Source organism: Nomascus leucogenys, chromosome 18, assembly GCF_006542625.1.
Source record: "Nomascus leucogenys isolate Asia chromosome 18, Asia_NLE_v1, whole genome shotgun sequence".
NCBI classification, from domain to species: domain Eukaryota; kingdom Metazoa; phylum Chordata; class Mammalia; order Primates; family Hylobatidae; genus Nomascus; species Nomascus leucogenys.
The window spans coordinates 73727462-73743804 of NC_044398.1; the positions used below are offsets into that span (position 1 = coordinate 73727462).

Here is a 16343-nt window from a genome sequence, read left to right on the forward strand (position 1 = left end):
ATTGTGGTATATATAAAATCTTAATATGTAATAAAGGAGGCATTATAAGTCTTTTAGAAAAGATTGATTGATTCAATACATAGTGTTATGCTGGAAAAATTAATCAGCTTTTGTTGGTGGGGTGTCAATTAAAACTGTCCCATATTCAACATACAAAGATATATACCAGGTGAAATTAAAGGGTAATGTGGGAAATAAGGTGTAGAAAAGAATAGTAGAAGAAAATTTGACCTTTATTTAAGCAGCAAAAGATTTTATAATATCGACTATGAATCAGATACAAATAAGATAGCAGCATATTTTTAAAGAGCTCACAAAATTGAAGAACCCTCACAGTACCTAGGGTTATGGCCTCATCTACTTGGACAGCCACAGAAATCCACTGGAAAGGTAGAAAGTCATGAAATATGGGTCCTTATTTAGATAGATCAAGGGAAGAGAACAGGAAAACATGGAGGTACAGTAAATGAAGGCTGAAAGAAAAGTAATCGGTGTCTAAACAGAGTTCATTTACTACAGTTGTGTTTTAATGTTCTTAAAAATTAAAAAAGCAGGCCAGGCACAGTGGCTCACGCCTGTAATCCTAGCACTTTGGGAGGCCAAGGTGGGCAGATCAGGGGGTCAGGAGAGTGAGACCATCCTGGCCAACATGGTGAAACCTCGTCTCTTCTAAAAATACAAAAATTAGCTGGGCGTGGTGGTGCATGTCTGTAATCCCAGCTAATCGGGAGGCTGAGGCAGGAGAATCACTTGAACCCTGGAGGCAGAGGTTGCAGTGAGCCGAGATCACACCACTGCATTCCAGCCTGGTGACAGAGCGAGACTCCATCTCAAAAAAAAAAAAAAAAACAAAAATTAAGAAGCATTTCCATTCAAAAGAGCCCAGGGTGCCTGAAAGTTTTTGCATTAACAGAAAATCTGTAAATTATTTTTATGCTGTTGCTGGCAGTCATAAGCACTTCAAGGCATGGTCTTTAATATTGTATCTGTCATTCTTGAGCAACCTATTTTGAGTTAAAAAATAAAACTTTAAGCATATCAGTCATTTATTGGAAAATACAGAAATAAGACCCACTGTAATGTATATAGGACAGAACTAACCTACTTTCACCAAGCAGAAACTTTGTTCCTTACATTTAGTTGAATTTTCTACTTGCAGAGTTTTGTCAAACAAACCATGCGATTTTTCTAGGGCTGGAATCCAAGTAGCCTTACAGAACATAATACAAAACAGCATTCTTGGCAAAATGTTCACTTGAATACTTGGTAACCACTTCCTAAATGTATGTTTTCCAAACTATAGGATAAGACTCCTTAGTGGATTATGAAATCTATAAAACAAATGGTGAGTTTCAACCATCACTTTTTTTAAATAAAGAAGAGCAATGAAAGAGAATAAGATACATACACACACACACACACACACACACACACACACACACACACACACCCCTCTACCACATTCCCAGTGTGAAATGCATTTGGGTCAGTCAAAATATTTTGAAACCACTGTCTCAGAATACTCACTGTCCTATATGAATAATTCTCAACTTGATCAAGGACAGGAGGTAGTGTGTGTGGTATGTGTGTATATGTGTTTTGTGTGTGTGTCTGTGTGTGTGTGTGTGTGTGTAGCTATGTGAACTGGCTTAGGAGCATCTGTGTAAAAATCAAGATGTAGATCATAGAGTGAGCTAGGTGGGAGTCTGGCAAAAAGAAGGCACTATATTGTACATTGAACTTAGTTCTGCTACTTACTTGGAATAAATGTTTCAGCTATCTAGACTATAATTTATCCATTATAAAAATGCTGAAAACAAGTTCTAACAGTTGATACATACTATTATATATGATATCCACCATATGATACTTAACGACCATTTTCATTACACAGCCTTACTGTGGACACTTTGTGGGTGGCATGTGTGGCCCTACAATGTTACTTCTTCTTTTACATCCCTTCATCTAAGGAGGCCAAATGAATCCTTACTCCAGTTTTCTAAAGTACGGTGGGGATTAACTAATTTTTTTATATTTTTTGGAAGAAATGGGTATGTTTATTGCAGTTGGGAAGAAATTAAGATAAATAGAAATATTTAGAATGCTGTGTGTTTCTAGGGGCAAATGGGATAGAGTGAATTGGAAATTGAAGAAAATACTTCAGGTATAAGGTGTTCATGTGAAGCCATACGAAAATAGCTTCTTTGGTGATATAATTAAGACATAAAAATCCCATTGAACTAGATGAGTCACATTTTTGGACCAATTGAAACAGCATTTTGTGACTGGCAAAATATTAGTGTCTTGAGCTAAGACCAGTAGTGTAGAGTTCAGTGAGTTACATAAAACAGGGTTCCCCAACCCTCATGTTGCAGACCAGTACTGATCCATGGCCTGTTAGGAGCCTGGCCACACAGCAGGATGTGAGCGGAGGGCCAGGAGTATTACCGCCTGAGCTCTGCCTCCTGTCAGATCAGATTAGATTCTCATAGGAGCACAAGCTCATTGTGAACTGTGCCTGTGAAGGATCTAAGTTGTGTGCTCCTTATGAGAATCTAAAGCCTGATGATCTGAGGTGGAACAGTTGCATCCCCCAAAACCATCTCTTCACTCCTTTGATCTGTGGAAAAGTTGTCTTCCACAAATCTGGTCCCTGGTGCCAAAAAGTTTGGGGACAACCGATGTAAAGTGAACACCACCTCTGTCAAGAAATGGAGCATTTCCAACACACTGAAACCCCATCCTGTATTCTTCCATTAATTTGCCCTCTCTCCAAGATAGCCACTATAATGGTGCCTACTGTACACCAAGAATTAAACAATTTGATCAAAACACACAATCTCATTCTCACCAGGGGCATTCTATTTCATTCATATACAGAAAAGAAGAGACATCATGCCATAAGTACATGATCTCACTTTTCAGAAATATAAAACATAAAGCGTTGCAGGAAGTATGAGAGATGAGTTCCATTTTGTATTTTAGAAACTTCATGTCTAGAATACTGAATAAAGGGAAGAAAACAGAAAGCCAGGGGACATCTGTAAGAGCAGCACAGTTGGGCAGAACGACCAATGAAATGGAAGGGAATGAAAATCTATGTACGTTAGCTGTGCTAAGTGCTTTAAATACATCACCTTCAGTGATACTACTTTTAAAAATCACCAAGCGTAAGCACAACTGAAATTAAAATATACAAATGGAAAAACCCTACAGACCAAGATCTTTCAGAAAGACAGCATACCTGTAACTGCTGAAATACCCCTGATCGTAAGTTTCCAAATCCATAGTGGCACGGCGGATTCAAAGCACTTTCTGATACCGCTTCATAGGGTGTCTGCTCAAATTCCCAATCAAACTCTTCATCATCAACTACTTCCTCAGGAATCTCAGAAGCACCTGAATGTGTTAAATATTATTTTTTTTAAGTATTGGATTTCCCAGGTACAACTAGGGGAAGAAAAAAGTATAGGAAAAAATGTCCACATAGATGTAACAAAAGACATATACAAGAATATTTATAGCTCCCCTATTCGTGATAGCAAAAAAAAAAAAAAAAAAAAACCAAAAGAAACAAAAATGCGGCATATTCATAGAATGGAATATTACATAGCAATGAAAGCAAATGAATCTCAGCTACAATGTGAATAAATCTCACAAAAATAATGCTAAGTGAAAGAAGCCAGACAAAAAGAACATATACTCTATGACTTATATATGCAATGCAAAAACAGTATTAATTTATTTTTAAAGTTCTGTTAGAAGCTGACCCAGTCCAATAAAATCCTTGCTATGATTGGCATTGTCATCTTTTATCAAAATGCCAAAATCCTCCTCACAGGCAGTCACTGTTTTACCCTCAATGCAAAACACTGATTGCGCATCAATTAGGTGAGTTTTGCCTGGGTCCTGAGGTAGGTAGAGCATTAACCATGGCTGGAAGTTTATAGATAAGGTTGAAAGCAATGCTTTAGTGAACTAAAATGGTTAAACATATGGACTTGGAATTTGTTAAGAACTTCGAGCTGTGTGACCTTGGGCAGACTAGTCTCTCTGTGCCTCAATTTTCTCATTGGCAAAATGTTAATAAATACTCTAAGCATTACTGTGAAAATGAACCAAATACACACACAAACACACATATATACACACAGGCACTTAGATACTTAGAAGAGAATCTGTTACAAATATTAGGCTCTCATAAATGTAGTTTATCAAAATTATTACTGGATAGGAAGAAAGAGTGTGAATAGGAATCAGAAATATCTACTATTTCCCCCAGAGCTTTAATATTTCAGTTTTTACCTCGTTTTAATATAAAGCTATGCATTTAAATTCAGTTTGATATAAATAACTGCATCCTATTATGGATATAAATATAAAAATAAATATAAATACAACTACATTAAGGAAATTGAACCCTCCAAAACTTTTGAGCTACTTATTATGATTTGGGCCACATATTCTGCCCTATTATAATAAAACTTTGGTATTGGTAATTGAGAGAGAATTTTCTCTAGGCCAGATACTGTATCAAAGGCTTTAATTCTATATTATCACTAAATCTTTATAAAATCCACCTTGTACATAATTTATTCTTATAATTTAAATGGACACTTTTCACGTAGAACTTTAAAATTTCATTTTGTTTTGTTATAATAACAACTCAAGAAGTAGCTATCACCATCCCTATTTAGAGATGAGTTAAGTGACTAGGCCAAAATTAGAAAGCAAGTTAGCCAAACTGGGATTCAAACCCAGTCTCTTGTTTTATGACTTCCTGCATTCTACTTTTCCACATCACATCATCATCAAAGTTATTTTCCCTCACTTAGGGAATAGAGCCTTGTCTATCATGGGACAGACATGGGATCTCCTGACTTATGAAGGTTTCTGTACATGACAGAGCCTAAAGAAATAGTCTATGCTGAAGGTTTTTATTTTCATTTAGTGGAATGGAGGGTATCCTTGCAATGGGACAGAGCTGACCAAAAGGTCCATTCAGGCAGGGGAAGAAGTCTGTTTTCCAATCTGTTTTTCTAAGCTGGTGGGTGCAGTACAGGCTCCAGGAAGTAAGATGAAGATGTACTGGGATACAGAGAGTGGTCAGGATTTAGAGTAGAGAAGGGCTTCAGCATTGCCTGGCTCAGCATTGCCACTCACATAGCAGTTTATCCGTCTGGATCTGTGCAATGTGTAACTTATGAGAGCATATGTGATCACCCTGAAACAGAGGTTCTTCCAGAACTACTTATGGTCTGCGGAAAAATGCTCCTGATTGAGGCAGCGACAGAGTCTCTGGGATTGTTTCACTGACTTGTCCAGAGTCGTGTAACAAGGGATTTGAACAAAAAATACGAATAGCAAACATTTGTATTATGTTTATGACTTGCTGGGCACTGTTTTAAGAAATTTATACTTCTGAACTATTTAAACTTAATGAAAGCTTTGTGAGTAAAATATCACTTTATTATGATTTTAAAGATAGAGCAATTGAGATATATAGAGTTTTAAGCACCTGTGGAATCTGAACTCAGGTCCTCCAGCTCTAGAGTCTCTGCGCTTAACCACCCCATAATCTTGCCTTGCTAGAGCAGCACACTAGATGTAATTTCTAATATGTGTTGTCTATATTCATAAGAGATGATCCCTAATTTTTCTTTCTCACATATATATATAAAACATATATGTGAGAAATATATATGACATATATATGAGAAATATATATATATATATATATATATATATATATATATATATACATATTTAGAATTAACTTTGTAAGACATTTAGAAAATGTTGCCTCTCTACTTCTGCATCAGTTTGCTCAAAAGTTACCTTCAATGTTTGGATGTATTCACCAGCCAAACAATGTGTATCTTTGCCATTTTCTTCTTTTAGATTTAGTTTAGATTTTTAAGTAATAGATTAAGTATCTTTAATATCTGTTAACTGTTCAGATTTTTTCTCCTTCTTTTCAAGTATCTCCTAAACTGATACTTCAAGGCATTCATCCATTTTGAAAATAACCAAATGATTTTTATGCCATTTTCTTCCCAGTCTGCCATTTTTACCATAAGTATATTCGACCCTCCATAAAGGGAAGAGACTTCACCTCAGTTTCAGGGTGTGAAGTAGAAGTAGAAGTGCTGTTTCTGTGAAGCATGTAGAAATAAGAGGTTTATCTCCAGATATCCCTGAAAACTACCATTATGCAGCTCCTTCAACTAGGGAGAAAGGTAAGAAACTATAGAGAGAAACAGTTTCCACTACATATCAAAATGCCACATTTCAAGGTATAAGAATGGATTAAGCAATAAGCACTAACACTCCCCCAGATATATTTGGTCCAAACCCAGTGATTGCACATGCTTAATAATCTTCTCAAATTGTACTTTGGTGGGACAAATATTCAAGCCTCATAAACCTTGATTGTCTCCATTTGCCAGTGAGCTTTACTGCATGCACAAGGAGGCCACTTACAGCAGCAGAGCAGGTACGCAGCTAATTACACCTATAAGTCACTAATGAGAACACTGAGTTCAGGAGCACAGACATGGTATGAAGTCCTGTTTAAAACTAAGCATTTGCTCTGACAGCTGTGACTTCGCCTGGCTCAGTGGCAAAGTGATGTGACTGGCTGAAGACAAAACTGCCTGGCTATAATTTAACCTAATGACTTATTGAGCGACTCAAAGAGTTTATTGTTTTATGTTGTTTTTGCTTTGCTTTTTATGTCAACAAAGTAAAATAGTGCTTGATTTAATATAAGTACAAAAATGGGCAAAACTAATCTAACCCGTTAGAAGGTGGAATAATTATTCACTGGAAGCACAAGGGGGCTTCTGCAGAGCTTGTTATGTTCAGGCTTTTAATCTGATTTCTGGTTCCATGCCCATGTTCAGTTTATGAAAATTTATCAAGTGGTATACTGATGAAATATTTACATATCTGTGTATATTTCAAATATATTCTAAGAAAAAATAAAATTGCATTTCTCACTACAAAGAGGTGAATGAGTAAATTCAGGTGAAAATACACTAATGCCTTGCTAATAATGAAATTGCCTGTTCAATAATTTTCTTTTGGTGACAGTTGTACTACTGCAACTCAGTAAAATAAATAAGCACTCAGTCACTTGAACCACATAATGAATGACATATTTAATATTCGAGCAAAATAATTTTTAAATGAAGTGAATTTTAATAGAAATGTAATTTTTTTTTTTTTTTTTTTTTTTTGAGACGGAGTCTCGCGCTTTCGCCCAGGCTGGAGTGCAGTGGCACAATCTCGGCTCAATGCACGCTCTGCCTCCCGGGTTCACGCCATTCTCCTGCCTCAGCCTCTCCGAGTAGCTGGGACTACAGAGGCCCGCCACCACGCCAGGCTAATTTGTTGTATTTTTAGTAGAGGTGGGTTTTCACCGTGGTCTCGATCTCCTGACCTCGTGATCCGCCCGCCTCGGCCTCCCAAAGTGCTGGGATTACATGCGTGAGCCACCGCGCCCGGCTAGAAATGTAATTTTTTTTAAGAAATGTAAGGAAAAAGGTTCACCTCACCAGAAATCTTAAAATGCAAATTAAAAGATATAAACCTATTAAATATTTTACGAATATCATGTTTTACTAATATCTTTTAAAGCTTTATTAATTTTTAATAAATTTAATGATATTTTATTTAATTTTTCATAAAGCTTTAAAATACATTAGTAAAATATGTAGTGATCATAAAAGTGCATTGAACCTGAAAATTCTTATGTAGGCCAGGTGGGAGTTCAAATTAGTACAATTTTTAGTTTTTGTAAAATGAAAACAAAACACAATGACACTAGGTATTAAGTTCCTTAAAAATCTCCATACCATATAACAATCCCAAAGAAAATGTTAGAACCATATGCAGTTGCATATTAAAGGCAATGCATCATGGCTAGATAATACTGATGTATTCAGTCTGTGCTATGATAATTTGCAGAAAATCTATGAAATTTCTTCAGCACTTTATTGGTAAGAGTTTTTGAAATTATCATCTTAATAGATGCTCAGAAACTACCACATAAATTTGAATATTCCAGATTATTAAAAAACTAAGAATAGAAATATGTTATTTTAATAGCATTAGAAAATATACCTTATGTGAAACCAAGAATAAAAATATTTAATGATGAAACACTACAGATGTGTTCTAGAGACTGCTAAGTGTCTCCTTGTTGATTCTGCCCTTTTTCTTTTAGTTATAAGATTCACACGGTTTAGTTACATAAGAAAAGAAAATAAATCAGTATTATATATACTATAATTGCAGAACTTAAAATCAACAGAATAACTGAGAACTATTACATTACTATAAGAGCTATTACCATGAGAACTATTAAAATAATTTAATGAGATATGCTGTTACTAATAGGACTTTATATTGCAATAGGTATATTTCTTATAGATCAATAAATAGGAATAAAAATAAAATAAAATAAAAAGCAATAAATAGGAAAATAAAATTAAATACCTAGGAAACTAAATACAATACCTGAATGAAGAAAGGCATAAAATCTTATTTAGAAATACAAAGTTGAATAAGATAGTGTATGCTCCTGAGTACAATGGCTAAATAACGCAAATATGTCAATTATTTATAAACATTAAGTTGATCACCCTTATTCCATTTAAATTTCATCAATTAAAATTCCAATAATTTTTAATCCACAAAAATATTCCTAAGTTAATATGAAAAAATAAACAGAAAAAATCCCCTAAACATTTTTGAAAAGGGAAGAAATGAAGGAGGTAATTCCCTTCAAAATATTAAATTGCAAATATAAGCAATGCTCAGTGGTACTGACACAGGAATAGACTGGCAAAGCAGAAGAATCAAATAGAAAGTCTTGAAGTAGATAAAAGTCTCACGAACACTGGGATCATTTAATATGTATATTAAATATACCATTCCACATCTGTTAGAAGGACTCCAACATCCATCAAGGATGTTGATCTGTTTATTATTGATGTTCTTTTTTAAAGTACACCATATATTTAGAATAACAACTCCATACCAGCCACTTAAGTAGAAAATATCTTTTTTCTAATTAATCGCTTGCCTTTTAAATTAAATGAGATATTTCTGATGTACAATTTTTGAAAATCGTTTTCGAGCCTAATCTATTGATCTTTTCTCTGGCCGAATATCATGTTCACTCTTCCTTCGAGAGTATGTAACTCATAGAAGAACTTATAATTTTTTAGAAAAATCGAGTCAACTCTTTACAACTTTGTCATTTTTTTCTTTCACTTCCTTCCTTTCTTTCCTTTTTCCTTTCTTCTAGGAATCTATTTGTGAAAGTATTAGTAGCTGTTTTAAAAATATTTGTATCTTTACACATTTTTTTCCACTCCAAGAAAGGTAGGAATGCTGTATTAATGCTGAGAAGGCTGTAATCCAGGTATAAAAACAGCTAAGAATCTCTGGACTTAATTCTGACAGTAAAACATTGTATCTTCCATTCAGCCTGCTACCCTCCCGGCCCTGAAAAGTGGTACATAACTCTACTGCTTTATGCTTCATCAGTGTTCTGTAGCCCTTACCATTTCATCACAGATTTTTCTGAAATCTATCCAACTCTCTTTCTTCTTTCACGTAAATCTCTCCACGTCTGATAATTCTAACATCTCAGAATATAAACATAGTCAGGTCTCTCTCATTGTAAAACAAATAAACCAATAACAGAAACCTTCCCTCCTATAGTCCAGTCATCCTCGTAGTACCACTGAGGCCTCTTTCTCTGATCCTCTTCAGAGCTAGTCCTCTGAACAAAACCATTTATGTAAGTGGTTACAAATTTGAATTATCAGATTCCTCCAGAAATATTATGTGTGGACATTTTAAGGTTCACATTTCCACCTAAATAACTGAATCAGAATTTTTCATGGGTCTAGAAATCTACAGGTATATGTAGTATATGGATAATATTAACTCCGTGGGAATTAGGGGGTTCTCTGGGAAATGAGAAATTAATAGAAATTTCCCAAAGAAGATGTAAGATGACTAAGGAGGATTTAGCAGGGCAAAAGACAAAGACGGGAGAAAAATGCTATATTAACAGTGGTTCTTCAACTCGAGTGCACAAGAAACACATAAAGAGCTCGTTTAAAAAAAAAAAAAAAGAAACAGAAAAACAGATCATGAATTTAGTAGGTCTTGGATGTAAACTAGAGTTTGCATTTCTAACAAGTTCCCAGAATATGCTAATGCTGCTGATTTGGGGACCACACTTTGAGAACTACTGTTCTAGACTGAAGACTGGTCTATGGAAAAAAATAAAAATAAAACCTGGAAGCTATAAGGTTCATGGGTTCTTTCAGGAAAAGAGACTCGGTATTATTTAAATGGAGAAGTCAAAGTGTAAATAAATAATAACGTAATGGTTGCAGAATAAAGAAAGGGTCAAGACTTGCAAGCTATTATGAGCAGGATTTAAAAATCTAGAATTTGTACTAAGATCAATGAGAAAACATTGAAGGTTTAAAGCAGTAATCTGACACTACGCATTTGAAAAGATCACTTTGGTTGCAGTGTAAAAAATGAAGAAAGTAAGACAAAAATATTACTTAGGAAACTATTATAATCTAGGTGAGAGATGGTAGAATCTGAGCTAGAACAGTGATGACAAGAAGTGAAAGATTGGTAGCCAAGAATGATACGTAAGAGGAAAATAAACAGGATTTGGTGACGGATTTATTTTCAATTTAAATGCTGTAAGTCTGTTAGTATGACTAGAGATTACAGCATCACAATAAACCAGGTTGTTTTGCTAGAATAATGAGTCAGTCAAATCCCTGTGGCACTCATACCTAGATAATGAGTAGCAATAGATCAAATATAGTTGTTCTTATATTTTTGTATATTCCCAACATGAGTTAATATAACATAAAATTAATTATGTACAGGAGTCTACTATCAGGATGATCTCCAAACCATGTAAGAAAACAAAACAAAACAAAACAAAAACCTGTTAAATGTATAGATTGTGAGCATATTTAGATCTGAACACCCTTATGAAAATCATGATTTCTCCCTGTATCTACAGATAGCATTCTGTGCACAGTTTCCAGGAATTCTCAGCTTTCTTAGTGTCTCTCCTTGGAAATTTTCCTCCATTGAAATATTGGCTGCATATTAGTAATTATTGAACGAAGATGATAGATTTATAGATATGCTCACACATACCTAGTGAGCAGTTTAAAGAACTTAAGCCCATAAAAACTGCCAAAAAATTTAAACTGTTGATCCTTTGCCTAGGGATAATAGTATTTAATGCCTAAATTAGTTTTCTCACAAGATTTTTGTAAGAATTAAATTATAAGTTTGTGAAAGCGTTTTTTTAACTTTAAATGCTCTAAAATGCCACTTAGCATTTTTGTTACCATTCATAATGGTAATATAAGAAAAACTACATGCCTAGAAGGACTGTGAGATGCTCAATTGGGTCATTCCAAGAAGGGGTAATTAATTATTAGGAGAGTTTGAGAATAGTCCATATGGATCTAGGTTAGACTTACAGGCCAACATATCTTCACTGGACAATATCCCGTGTTCTGTGGGTAATCATTTAACATGATTGTTTCTTGGACACAATTGTTGGAAGAAAACCATAAATATTTGGTATCCTTCTATGTCCAATTTGAAAAATGCTTTTATTGAATGATTTAACAGTACAGGACAATACTTCGATATAAAGTCCACTGTGCTGCCTTTTCTTAATGCCTCCCTAATCTTGTTTCATTAATTACTGTTACTGCCTGGAGTGCTCATTAAATAAGCAATACATTTCACTTCATTCTGAAACTAAAATGGAGTTGCAAAATGGTTTTTATATAGCTCTCAGAAAAACTTAATTGACCCTGGTAAGAATTTAAGCTTGTTTATATTGTTGGTAAATAGGCTGCTTCCTGTCCTCAACATTTCTAAGCTCTGATAGATATCACTTTTGTAAGTTGACAGACAAAAGTTTGACAAACAAAAAATTTATCATTTCCAACGTTGAGAAAAGGTAAATGACCTTATCAAGTTCCTTCCCATTTTCCCCTTAATAGAATTTGAAAACAAAATTAACTTTTAAGAGGACTCTAAAATTAAGTTAAAGCAAAGAACAAATTGGTTGAACGTGAATTAAGTTTTATAAGTCCACCAGTGGTCCTTAATTCCTTAATTTTATTTGCTGTTTCCAAGCAATTCATAGTGCAGTCCAGAATAAAACTTGAAGATGCTATGTAAAGATAACTTCCAGTTAAATATCTTATCAAGCAGCAATTACAAGTGTACTAAAATAATCTGTTGACAAAACAAATGATGTTTTCTGCTTTTAAATCTCTTTAACAAAGTTTGTTAATGTGAAAACTATATATAAAAAAGTAGCCATTTGAAATAGTCGTTGTTAGCAGAGGCAAGCAGCAGTGAACAGGTCTAGAAAGTTTGTATAAAATTTGCCTTAAGGGAACAAGGGAGATTAAAGAAAGTATGGATAGAGATCCATCGAGTTCCCCTTGGAAAACCAAATCAAAAGACCTGTTAATATTAATTAGATCACACACAAAGCAAAAAGAAAGACTCAAAGGAACAAAAATAATTTTTTTCCAATGGCTTCTAAAAATTGTATGTGTGTGTGTGTGTGTGTGTGTGTATGATGCATGTGTTCCTGTATGTGTTTAAGTTATTAGTTATGAAGAGGATCAATTGAATGTAAGAGTCATAGGAAGAAGAATCAAAGTTCAACCCCATGATAATTGCTACAGGTATTAAGGAGAGAAACAGTAAGAGTGGAGAAAATGAGTTTATGCGCCTTGGTCTTCCTCTCTTATATGTAATCTCACATATTTGATTTTCATTTTCAGAATCGAATTTCATGTCCATGATCCATTCCAGTTTAATTAGAAAATATGTAAAATAAATCTAGAATAAGAATGTATCTTATTCAAGAGTTGGGTGATACTATACAAAACCTATATACTGCACCTTAAAGCTTGAAGGTGAGTGGGTCCAAAATCCATCCAAAGAAAAGGAAGCTGCACAGTGACAGTTTAGGTGGCTCTATTTTTTAATGTGATTTGAAGTGGGAAAAATAAGCTTTGCTTGAGGTTTTCAGTTTAACTTGTCATAGACATGCTAAATTCATGGGCTATATATGTGAACATCTGCCTGATCTAGAGAAATAAGAAATGCAATTTTAGAACTTTAGCTTTCTCTCCCACCTCCTCTCAAACACACACTCACACGCACAAAATAGAGAGAGGGAAATAATTATACTGATTTTGTTTTTAGAAACATATACAAAATAAAAATATAAACACATTTTAAAATAAGATCTTGAGAGAAATATGATTCAGTATTATATAGTAAACATATATAAACATTTGCAAACTTTAACATAAATTATCCCTAAAAGTTTGTCTTATTTCAGAATTTTCATAAATTCAATAAAAATGAATAAAATATTTTCTTGTTTCGCATGTATAAAATTACATGCCACTATGAATATTCTTTTTAAATAGCAACTATCCTAAATTCTAAGGATAAAAGTGTTTATAGTACAAAGAATTTTCCCTATAACATAGCTCATATAACCAAATATTCAGGCTCACATTCACATAATGCATTTTAAATCTCAAATAATTCCTGTATGTTATTTTTTGATGAGAGCATACTTTGCTGATCTGTTAGCTCTTAAATGAATTCAAAGACTACTTTATAACTTGAAGTTTGAGGATTGATAGTTCTTAATTTAATGAGAAATATATCTGATAATTATATAAATAAATTGATAATAAAAACCTATTTACTTCATTAATATATCACAGCCCTGAAGAGTACTTTAAAATTTGCTGTAATAAATAATTTTACTCTGTTTAAAATAGCGCAATTTCTAACAGAAAGCCATCCTCTTTCATCTGCCTAAGAAAATCATCTTCTTTCACCTACGTATTGTTTTATAGATTATATTCATTTTAGTTAATCTTTACATCTGCTTTTCGCCAATACCACATAGTCTTCACGTCTATAGCTTTTCAATAGGTTTTGAAATCTGGTAAGTTAAGCCCTTCAGCTTTATTTCTCCAACCTCATTTTAAAAACTGCTTTGGCTATTCTAGATCCTCCTGATTTCCATGCAAATTTTAAAATCATCTTGAAAATTACTACATAAAACGTTTTAGAACACTTATTGGGACCAAGTTAAATCTAAAAAACAAAATGAGGTCATTTAACAATATTGAGTCTTCCATTCCATAAATGTAGTACATGCTTTTATTTATTTAGCATTGCTTCAATTTTTCTTAGCAATGTTTTATAATTTTCAGTGTGGAGGTTTTGGATGGTATTTGTTTGGCTTATTTGTAAGTAGTTTAAATTTGCTGGTGGTATTGTAAATGGAACAGTTAACTTTCATTTTCAGATTGTTTCTTATGCATGTTTACAAGCAATTTTTATATGTAAATTGTATGTTCTACAACCTTGCTACAATCTTGTTTTAATTCTAGATTTATAGATTATGATTTTCTGCATAATCATATCACTTCAAATAGAGACAGTCTTACTTCTGTATTTTGATCTTCATTCATTTTATTTTTTTCCCTTATTGAAGTTTCAATGATCTACAATACAATGTTTTGTTAATGTAGTAAAAGCAGACATCTTTGTTTTCCTCTTGTAACGGGGAGAAAAAAAATCAGTCTTTTATCAAAATATATCACGTTGGCTCCAGCTTTTTTTTTTTAATTAATGTACTTTTTTTTTTCTTTTTTTTGAGGCAGAGTCACTTTCTGTTGGCCAGGCTGGAGTGCAGTGGTATGATCTCGGCTCACTGCAACCTCCGCCTCCTGGGCTCAAGCAATTCTCCTGCCTCAGCCTCCCGAGTAGCTGGGATTATAGGCATATGCCACCATGCCTGGCTAATTTTTGTATTTTTAGTAGAGACGGGGTTTCACCATGTTGGCCAGGCTGGTCTCGAACTCCTGACCTCAGGGAATCTGCCCGCCTCGGCCTCCCAAAGTGCTGGGATTACAGGCATGAGCCACTGCACCCGGCTGACTTCATATTTTTTAGAGCAGTTTTAGGTTTGTGGCAAAATTGAGCAGAAATAGAGAGAATTCCCTTGTATTCCCTGCCTCCACATATGCATAGCCTCTCCCATTACCACACCACCACAAAAGCATGATTCATTTGTTACAATCAACGAACCTACATGGATGCATCATCATCACTAAAGTCCATAGTTTACATTAGGTTCACTCTTAATGTTGCACACTCTGGGTTTGAACAAACATATAATGACAAGTATTTACTATTATAGTTTTATACAGAATAGTTTTGCCATCTTAAAAGTTCTCTTTGATCAATCTACTCATCCCTCACCCTTCCCTAACTCCTGGTAACCACTGATCTTTTTACTGTCTCCGTAGTTTTGCCTTTCCCAGAATGTCATGGGGTTGGAATCAGGAAGCATACATCCTTTTCAGATTTGCTTATGTCACTTATTAATGTACATTTTAAATTCCTCCATGTTCTTTCATGGCTTGATAGCTAATTTCTTTTTAGCCAATTCTTTCCGTGAAGGTAACTCATCTACAAATGCCTTATCAAAGGCATTCTGAAATTCTGTAATAGTACTTTTTATGCCTAGCATTTCTTTTTGATTCTTTCTTAGAATTTTTATCTCTGCCTATATTTCCCATCTGTTCTTGCATGTTGTCTACTTTATTAGAATCCTTCGTATATTAATTAAACCCAAGTCCATCTTCTCTTGAGTTCCAAAATGTCCTCATTATATTATATAAGCGATTTAGTACTTCCCGCAAAATCCGTACCTCATAAAATTCCAGATGCTATTCTCAGCCTAGCCTTAGGCAGCCAGAAGAAAATCTATTATCAGTAAGGAAAGAAGGTGTTGTACACTATTATTTAGTGCCCTGGAGAAATGGTTTCAATAGTGATAGGTGGAAATAATTTTAGAATGAATGTAATATGAGTCAAATAGTAAAGTATGTACTGACTTTCCTTCAGTACATACTCAGCTCCTAATTTGCAATCATGCTGACAAAACCCTGTAGTCAAATTGCTTTCTGAGGAAGTAAGCTCTTTACTAAGGAACAATTCAACTAGTCTTTATTTGTTTGCAATTATAGAAAGCCAAGAATTTTTTGGCATACTGTGAAAATAGCAGTCTCAGGAAATTGACAAGCAAATCAGAAGTACAGATATATAATATAATTATTATTTTATAATAATTATTATTATAATTATAATAACAATTATTATTATAATAATTATATTATGTATAATTATTAATTATATAATATATT

The 16343-nt window shown here is 33.9% G+C and overlaps 1 long non-coding RNA gene across 1 annotated transcript in view; it reads right to left on the minus strand.

Annotated features, from left to right (window-relative positions):
* Positions 1 to 16343, minus strand: part of LOC115831214 — a 192358-nt gene that overhangs the window by 10621 nt on the left and 165394 nt on the right. The window contains exon 4 of the long non-coding RNA XR_004026739.1: positions 3245 to 3399. This is a non-coding gene — a long non-coding RNA (uncharacterized LOC115831214). The remainder of the gene's footprint in view (positions 1 to 3244; positions 3400 to 16343) is intronic.